Below are 7,513 nucleotides of genomic sequence, written 5' to 3' on the forward strand. Positions count from 1 at the left end.
TTTTATAGTTTCTGGTCTTACATTTAGATCTTTAATCCATTTTGAGTTTGTTTTTGTGTATGGTGTTAGAAAGTGTTCTAGTTTCATTCTTTTACAGGTGGCTGACCAGTTTTCCCAGCACCACTTGTTAAAGAGATTGTCTTTTCTCCATTGTATATTCTTGCCTCCTTTGTCAAAGATAAGGTGTCCATAGGTGCGTGGGTTTATCTCTGGGCTTTCTATTTTGTTCCATTGATCTATATTTCTGTCTTTGTGCCAGTACCATACTGTCTTGATGACTGTAACTTTGTAGTAGAGCCTGAAGTCAGGCAGGTTGATTCCTCCAGTTCCATTCTTCTTTCTCAAGATCGCTTTGGCTATTCGAGGATTTTTGTATTTCCATACAAATTGTGAAATTATTTGTTCTAGCTCTGTGAAAAATACTGTTGGTAGCTTGATAGGGATTGCATTGACTCTATAGATTGCTTTGGGGAGTATACTCATTTTCACTATATTGATTCTTCCAATCCATGGACATGGTATATTTCTCCATCTATTTGTGTCACCTTTGATTTCTTTCATCAGTGTTTTATAGTTTTCTATATATAGGTCTTTTGTGGCTTGTGGGATCTTAGTTCCCCAACCACAGACTGAACCTGCACCTTTGGCAGTGACAGCACAGAGTCCAAACCACTGGACCGCCAGGGAAATCCTCCAGATAGACCCATTCTTAAGTGTCCATCCCAAGTACACTTCTAGTGTAGAGGCCTTCTCACTACCTGATAGTACTCTATCAAGTAGTTTCCATAACATAGTTATCTTTGTCACTGTACTTTTCTCATTCTGCTTGTTTATAAGTGTGCTAGACTCTTGAAGGCAGACAAACAGCCTTCTTAAATTCTCTGTGAAAGAAGATGGGTAATAAGTAATTGTTCATCTCTGTATCTCACTCTTATATGCCTAGCACAGTGAGGGGCGTCCATAACTGATGTAAATAATTTAAGTTTAGATATTTTAAATAAAAGTCCAATGCTCTTAGCAACAGAGTATGTATAGTCCTGAGTTACAAATGATAACCAAGTGTCTGGAGCTTTTCAGAGTAAATTACCCATCTATCTCTACTATTTCTGTTGGGCATTATTTCATTTACATTTTCTCTTTTCTTCTTTTCCTGGTATCTTATAAGTGAATTTATACAACAGAAAGGGATTATTTTTCCTCATTTTACAAAACACATTGATGTATAACTCTGTAAGTAAGTAGCTTAACTATCCTGCCTTGGGAAGCACGTGACCTTGATTATACTGTATGATAAATCAATTGCAATGCCTGTTCTAACATCCATATCTTTTGATTCTAATTTCAGGGATCTTGCTATATCACAGTGCTTTCCTTTCACATTTCATGACGTGCTAATTCAAATAAATTGCCTAATTATGGGACAATTTATTTTATAAACCTATTCTTCTAAAGAACTCTCCCCCAGGTAAGCCTTCAGATAAGACTATAGCCCCAACCGACAACTTGATTTTGAGAGACTTTGAAGCAGAGGTCCTCATCTAAGCTGTATCCAGATTCCTGATCCACAGAAACTGTGAAATAAATATATGTTTGCCATTTTAAGCAATTAAGTTATAGGGTAATTCATTATATGAAAATAACTTTAAAAATATTTAGTAACATGAGAAAATGTTCATATGTTCATTTTTTAAATTACTGGTCAAATGGTTATATATCAATAGCAAAACAATGAAAAAACTCAGGCTGTAAATAACAAAAATATTGCTTAAAAACAGACTGTGCACTCACATATTTGTTATTTAAACTAATAACTTCCTACAATATTTCTATTTATTGAAAATATTTTCAAGACTGTTATAAGCCAGCCTTGTAATATCATATAATCTTACTTGTAATTAGCATTTAGCTAAAGAAATGACACCAAACATTTAAGATATTACAGTCTAAAATAAATAAAAAATTTGCAGAGATTAGAAGATTCTTCCAAGTCTCTAGAATTCATAGTTAATTTTTAAAAGCAGAAGACTATAATATACATGTATGATTCTAATTTTTAAAATATATATGGTTTTAAAAGAATAGAAAACAGGCCTTCCCTGGTGGCTCAGTGGTAAAGAATCCATCTGCCAATGCAGGAGATGTGGGTTGGATTCCTGGTCCAGGAAGATCCCACATGCTGTGGGGCAGCTAAGCCCATGTGCCACGACTACTGCTGAGCCTGTGCCCTGGAGCCTGTGTTCCACAACAAAGAAGCCTCAGCAGTGAGAAGCCTGAGCACTGCAACTAGAGAGCAGGGCCCACTTGCCACAACTAAAGAAAAGCCCATGTAGCAACAAAGACCAGCACAGCCAATAAATAAATAAAATTTTAAAAGATGGACTCAATTCCATGAAGGATTTTTAAAAAAATAGAAAACAACAAGTGTTTCTCTTTGGATGGTGGAATTATAGGTAATTTAAATTTCTTCTTTGCATTTTTTTCTGCTCCTAAATTTTTCAAATGCATATATTATTTTTTATCATCAAATATATCTTTTTTAAGAAAGTCAAACTGATAATTTGATGCAACACATTTTAGCTGCTTCAAACCAAGATTTAATGTGAACAAAAGACTCAATCATTTTGTGAAAAGAGAGAATAATAATAGCACTGAACCCATATCAAGATGTGACTTCCCTAGTAGCTCAGACAGTAAAGTGTCTGCCTATAATGCAGGAGACCTGGGTTTATTCCCTGGGTTGGGAAGATCCCCTGGAGAAGGAAATGGCACCCCACTCCAGTACTCTTGCCTGGAAAATCCCATGGACGGAGGAGCCTGGTAGGCTACAGCCCATGGGGTCGCAAAGAGTTGGACACAATTGAGCAGCTTCACTACACTACATATCAAGATTTAGGGGATAGCACGCAATTAGCAAGTAAAAAGTCAATAATATAGTATATCTAAATTTCTTTTTTAAAAAAAGATGAGTAAGTAGCTTTGATGCTTAGAGTCAGATAAGAGTTAAATTAATGCAGGGTTCAGAAGCAGGAATGAGTTTGTGAGGGGATTTGACAGATATGCTCCATGGTACTGGTCCAGAAGTTCAGGGTTTACTAAAAAATTAGAACATCAAAGAGCCGAGCAACTCCTATATCTCCTATAAACTCAATATTTATCACCTATGATTTACCCGGAGAAGGACATGGCAACCCACTCCAGTGTTCTTGCCTAGAGAATTCTGTGGACAGAGAAGCCTGGTGGGCTGCCGCCTATGGGGTCTCACAGAGTCAGACACGACTGAAGCGACTTAGCAGCAGCAGCATGATTTACCCAAATATGCTTGAATCTTACATTCTAGCCCATATCAACTTTGAGGATTTTTTCTATGTACAGTATAAAGTGTGTTTTCTATTAAAGCTTTACCTATAGGGAGAAGGGGAAAGTTGTTTCAGATTTTAGGACTTGGTAAAATTAATTTTTGTCGAGCCATTTCTCACTTCTCGGAGTGCAGACAGGTCATTCATCCAAGACCCAGACGAAGTTCTTTTGAAAAATGACACCTTGATATTACAAAATAGCAAACCTCAAAGGCTCCACTAAACAAAATGACTTTACCCTCAAAATCAATGCATAAAATCTTTTTCTCACAGTTTTCTTTGAACATCATGAGCTTAAGGAGAGAAATTTTTCATGCACAGCAAACTTGTGTCATTCTGTACTCAGAAAAGTCAGAAAAACCAATAGATTCTAACTAGAGAGCTCTTCACATGACTTCTGCCTAAAAAAAGGTAGAGGAATTTAATTAGCAGTGCAACCACAGGAATTTTTCTTTTCTTCTTTGAGATGCTGCTTCCTCATCTTTATACTAAATGTAATAATGCCTGCACCAAATTCATCGGGACTAGTGATGAGGAAAAACAGAAAGTACCATAGAAATGCAGCAGTTATTTTGCTATTATTATTACTAAACTGATAAGGAGGTAAAAAGGAGGAGGAAAACACTGTGAAAAGGAACGGAAAGATGACTGTTGAATAGATTATGTTTACGTACTCACATTTCCTGATTCTGAACAGTTCTTCCAATCTCCACAAAAATCTACCCATAAGAAACACGTGAGATACCTCAATCTCAAAACTTCCCTTAAAGGTGGAAGCCATATACTCCAAAACAATTCTAAAATGTTGATCCTTGTGGAATTACATTTCACTGTGACTGCATATCCCATTCTAGTGGGATGGATGGTGGGTCTGTCAGTCTCTTTCACAAACCTATGAATTTACGGAGGGTAGACACTTTTCCTTAGTCAAGCCTGAACCTTAATATGTAGTGTCTAATCAAGGTTGGTCCGAAATACCTAAATCTTAATCATTTTAATTGATCAAATAATCTTAACTGACATTTTTTTCTGAGCTATTACATTTTATTTATCTCAATTGTCATTAAGGAATTTGAGAGGGATTAGAGTTTGTCACCCCAAAATATGCCACACTGCCCAAGCCTTGTTTTGAGCCAAAGCCAATTAGGCCTCTGCCCTCCAACTTTTTGTCCGAAAGCAGGGCAAAAGCACCTTTGTAAAGGTGTCTCACTCTCCTTTACCAAGAAGAGTGCCACTCTAGAGACAATTCTTCTCTGCAGAACAAACAACCCTATTTATCATATATTTCCTAGCCACCTTCACAGAACCCACTGTCATGCCCTTTTCTTTAGTCTAGCCTCTTTCCACACTTTAACATCCTTTGTTAAGATGGTATGTAAGTCTGCAATTTTAACCATCCCCTTGAAACATGTTTTTTTGTGAACTCCCATGCGTACAGAGGCAATTAATTCCTTTCTCCTGTTAACCATTCTGATTTGCAGGCCCAGCCAATGACCCTAAGAGAGTATATGATCTTTTTTCTTCTTCCCTACATCGTCAAAATAAGTCAGTCCTTATGTTATGTAGTGAGGCCACCTCAAATATTTTAGAACAAGTAGGAAGCATAAATAATAAGTGTTGAGTGCTAAGCATGGAATTAAATTCCAGGCAGCAGTACACATAATTTTGAATAACTAAAAGAACCATTATTCTTGTGTAGAGACATGAGAAAAACATGGTATCCAAATCCATTTGGACCCTAGGTCAAATGACCAAGAATTCTGAAAGCTTTGCTATTTAAATTTTTATAATGTTCTCATGATACATATACCACACTACTGAGAAGTGATTATAGAGTGATCATACCCTAGTCTCTGTAGCTGATGGTACAGTATTTCAGGATGGGGGGTGGAGGTAAGGTACGGCAGAGGTACATTTAAACATTTCTAAAAAATCTTCTTTTTACCTATTGGATTTAATTTCTCACTAATCCAAGGACACTTCCTCCCCCATCAAGATATTATCTTTACCACAAACACACACATATCCTCATTTTCTCCTTCCGACTTTCTCTTAGGTTGAAAACCACCACCTGCCCTGTATCTCCAGCACCCTTTCCCTCTTCCCTGCGTAAACCAAATCTGTGCCATCTTTAACGCCAGAGGAAACGCCATCTCCTTCATGCAGACCTCCTGGAATTCCTCAAACCAGTACCCAGAATTCTTCTTGAACTTGTGTCCAGACTATTGATTTATAAGTGCTGCCTCCTCAAATGAGATCAAACATTCCTCAAGGGCAGGAGCAACTTCTCCTTTTGTTATTTGGCAGAGAACAGTTCTCTACCTAGAGGCACTTAATGAATGCTAATTAAAGTTTGGCTATTTATCAAATACCCATGTGCTTCACGGTGTGTTAGATACTGGGGATAAAACAGTGAAACTCCATGTAGTTCTACCTCTTTCAGGACACTTGCAGCAAGCAGAAGCCACACACTCACAGCCAGTGTTTCCTTTGAGCAGTGTAATGTTCCAACAGCTCTGAATTAGAATAGCTCTAAGCTGAGCATTCACTCTCCAGTTTGCAGGACTCTCGTCACTCTCTTATGTCTGGAACCCATCCAGCTTCACTAGTTTATGTTACCCTCAAAGCCCCTTGTGAAACATCCTTTATTTCCTGACTCTTAATTTATAAGGAATAAATTCTTAAAGTACAAGCTCATCCTATATCATATATTGACTAGTAATTTATTACCCCCTAAACTTTCAACATGATAGTGTAATATTTCTCCACCACCATTCTGTTTGTATCAGTCTTACTATGGAAAATAGGCTCCAGTTTAATAAAAAAAAGAAATCCCCAATCCAAGGCAGATGGTATATTAACTAATTAGGGAAATGAAACAGAACTGCTCAGCAATTGTTTTGCTTTCTTAAAAGCAAATGTTAAGCTGCAAAGTACAGAAGAAACCTCATTAAGAGAGAACAAACGCACAAGCAGAAGAGGTCACTTTAAAAGAATTCATGTCTTCAAAATCTGGTGAATCACATTCCAGAGAGAATTGGCAGATGTAAGCACAAAAATATTCTGACAACCTCAGAAAAACATGGAGAAGGAAGGAAGTCTCAAGAGACTAGAGATTGAAACACACTTTTCCTCCCCTAATTAAAAAAGAATTCAAAACTGAAGGAAAGAAATAGAATTCCTAGGCAAACCAGTTAATTTAATACCAATCTCCAGCAAAATTCAAGATTTAATCAGAAAACGGGGAAAATACTGAGGGTTTCAAAGAACTAGGACTTTACTGAGAATCAATTATTTTTAAGCTAACATCATTTACTTTTGTGATAGAGAATATGCAGGATCTTTAATTTTAGCAAAGCACTTGATTAAAACTATTCTCATAATGTCTGTATGAAGAGGACTGATCTGTGGGTAGAAGAGTTTAGTCTGAAGGACAGGGCTAAGTTCAGTGGATTAATTAGTCTCAGCAATGCCTAGTGAGGGCCAAATACATCTTCCCAACCAGTACTGTAGGTCTCACTTCCAGCACATTACTTTGAATTCTAATAATTACCTGAAAGGCAGAAATTCCTAACCTCAATTTATTGATATGGAAAAGAAGTTTCTCACGGTCATACAAAACTAGTAGCCAGGCTCCAAAACCAGGATCCAAAAGTCCACATCTTTCTATGTGCCACAGGCTTCTATAGAGGCCACATGCCAAAAGGACCTGTCCCATGTATTATCAGTGATATAAATGTCTAGTGAACAAACTCACCACATGTGCAGGTAACACAAAACCAGAGGCAGAGTGAACATGATGAAAGCCACAAGCAAGATTAAAACACATCATTGAAAAGACCCTGATGCCGGGAAAGATCGAGGGTAAGAGGAGAAGGAGGTGACAGAGGATGAGATGGTTGGATGGCATCACCGACTCAATGGACATGAGTCTGAGCAAGCTCTGGGAGATGGTGAAGGACAGAGAAGCCTGGTGTGTTGCAGTCCATGTGGTTCCAAAAAGTCAGACAGGGCTTAGTAACTGAACAACAACAACAAGCTGGAAATTGGAGACTTAAAGTAATAGACGATAAGAGAAAAAGTATTCATATTGAAGAAATTAACTGCATAATTTAAAAATGAATAAAGCCTACCTAGACAGCAAAGTGTGTGTGTTG

At 37.4% G+C, this 7,513-nt stretch overlaps 1 long non-coding RNA gene across 1 annotated transcript; it reads left to right on the forward strand.

The window, feature by feature from the left end:
• Window positions 1–523: 523 nt before the first annotated feature.
• Window positions 524–5,727, forward strand: LOC112581411. Its single transcript, XR_003105970.2, has 2 exons — window positions 524–1,465; window positions 5,413–5,727. It is a non-coding gene; the product is annotated as an uncharacterized LOC112581411 (long non-coding RNA).
• Window positions 5,728–7,513: the final 1,786 nt, after the last annotated feature.

This window comes from Bubalus bubalis, chromosome 2, assembly GCF_019923935.1.
Source record: "Bubalus bubalis isolate 160015118507 breed Murrah chromosome 2, NDDB_SH_1, whole genome shotgun sequence".
Lineage (NCBI taxonomy): Eukaryota > Metazoa > Chordata > Mammalia > Artiodactyla > Bovidae > Bubalus > Bubalus bubalis.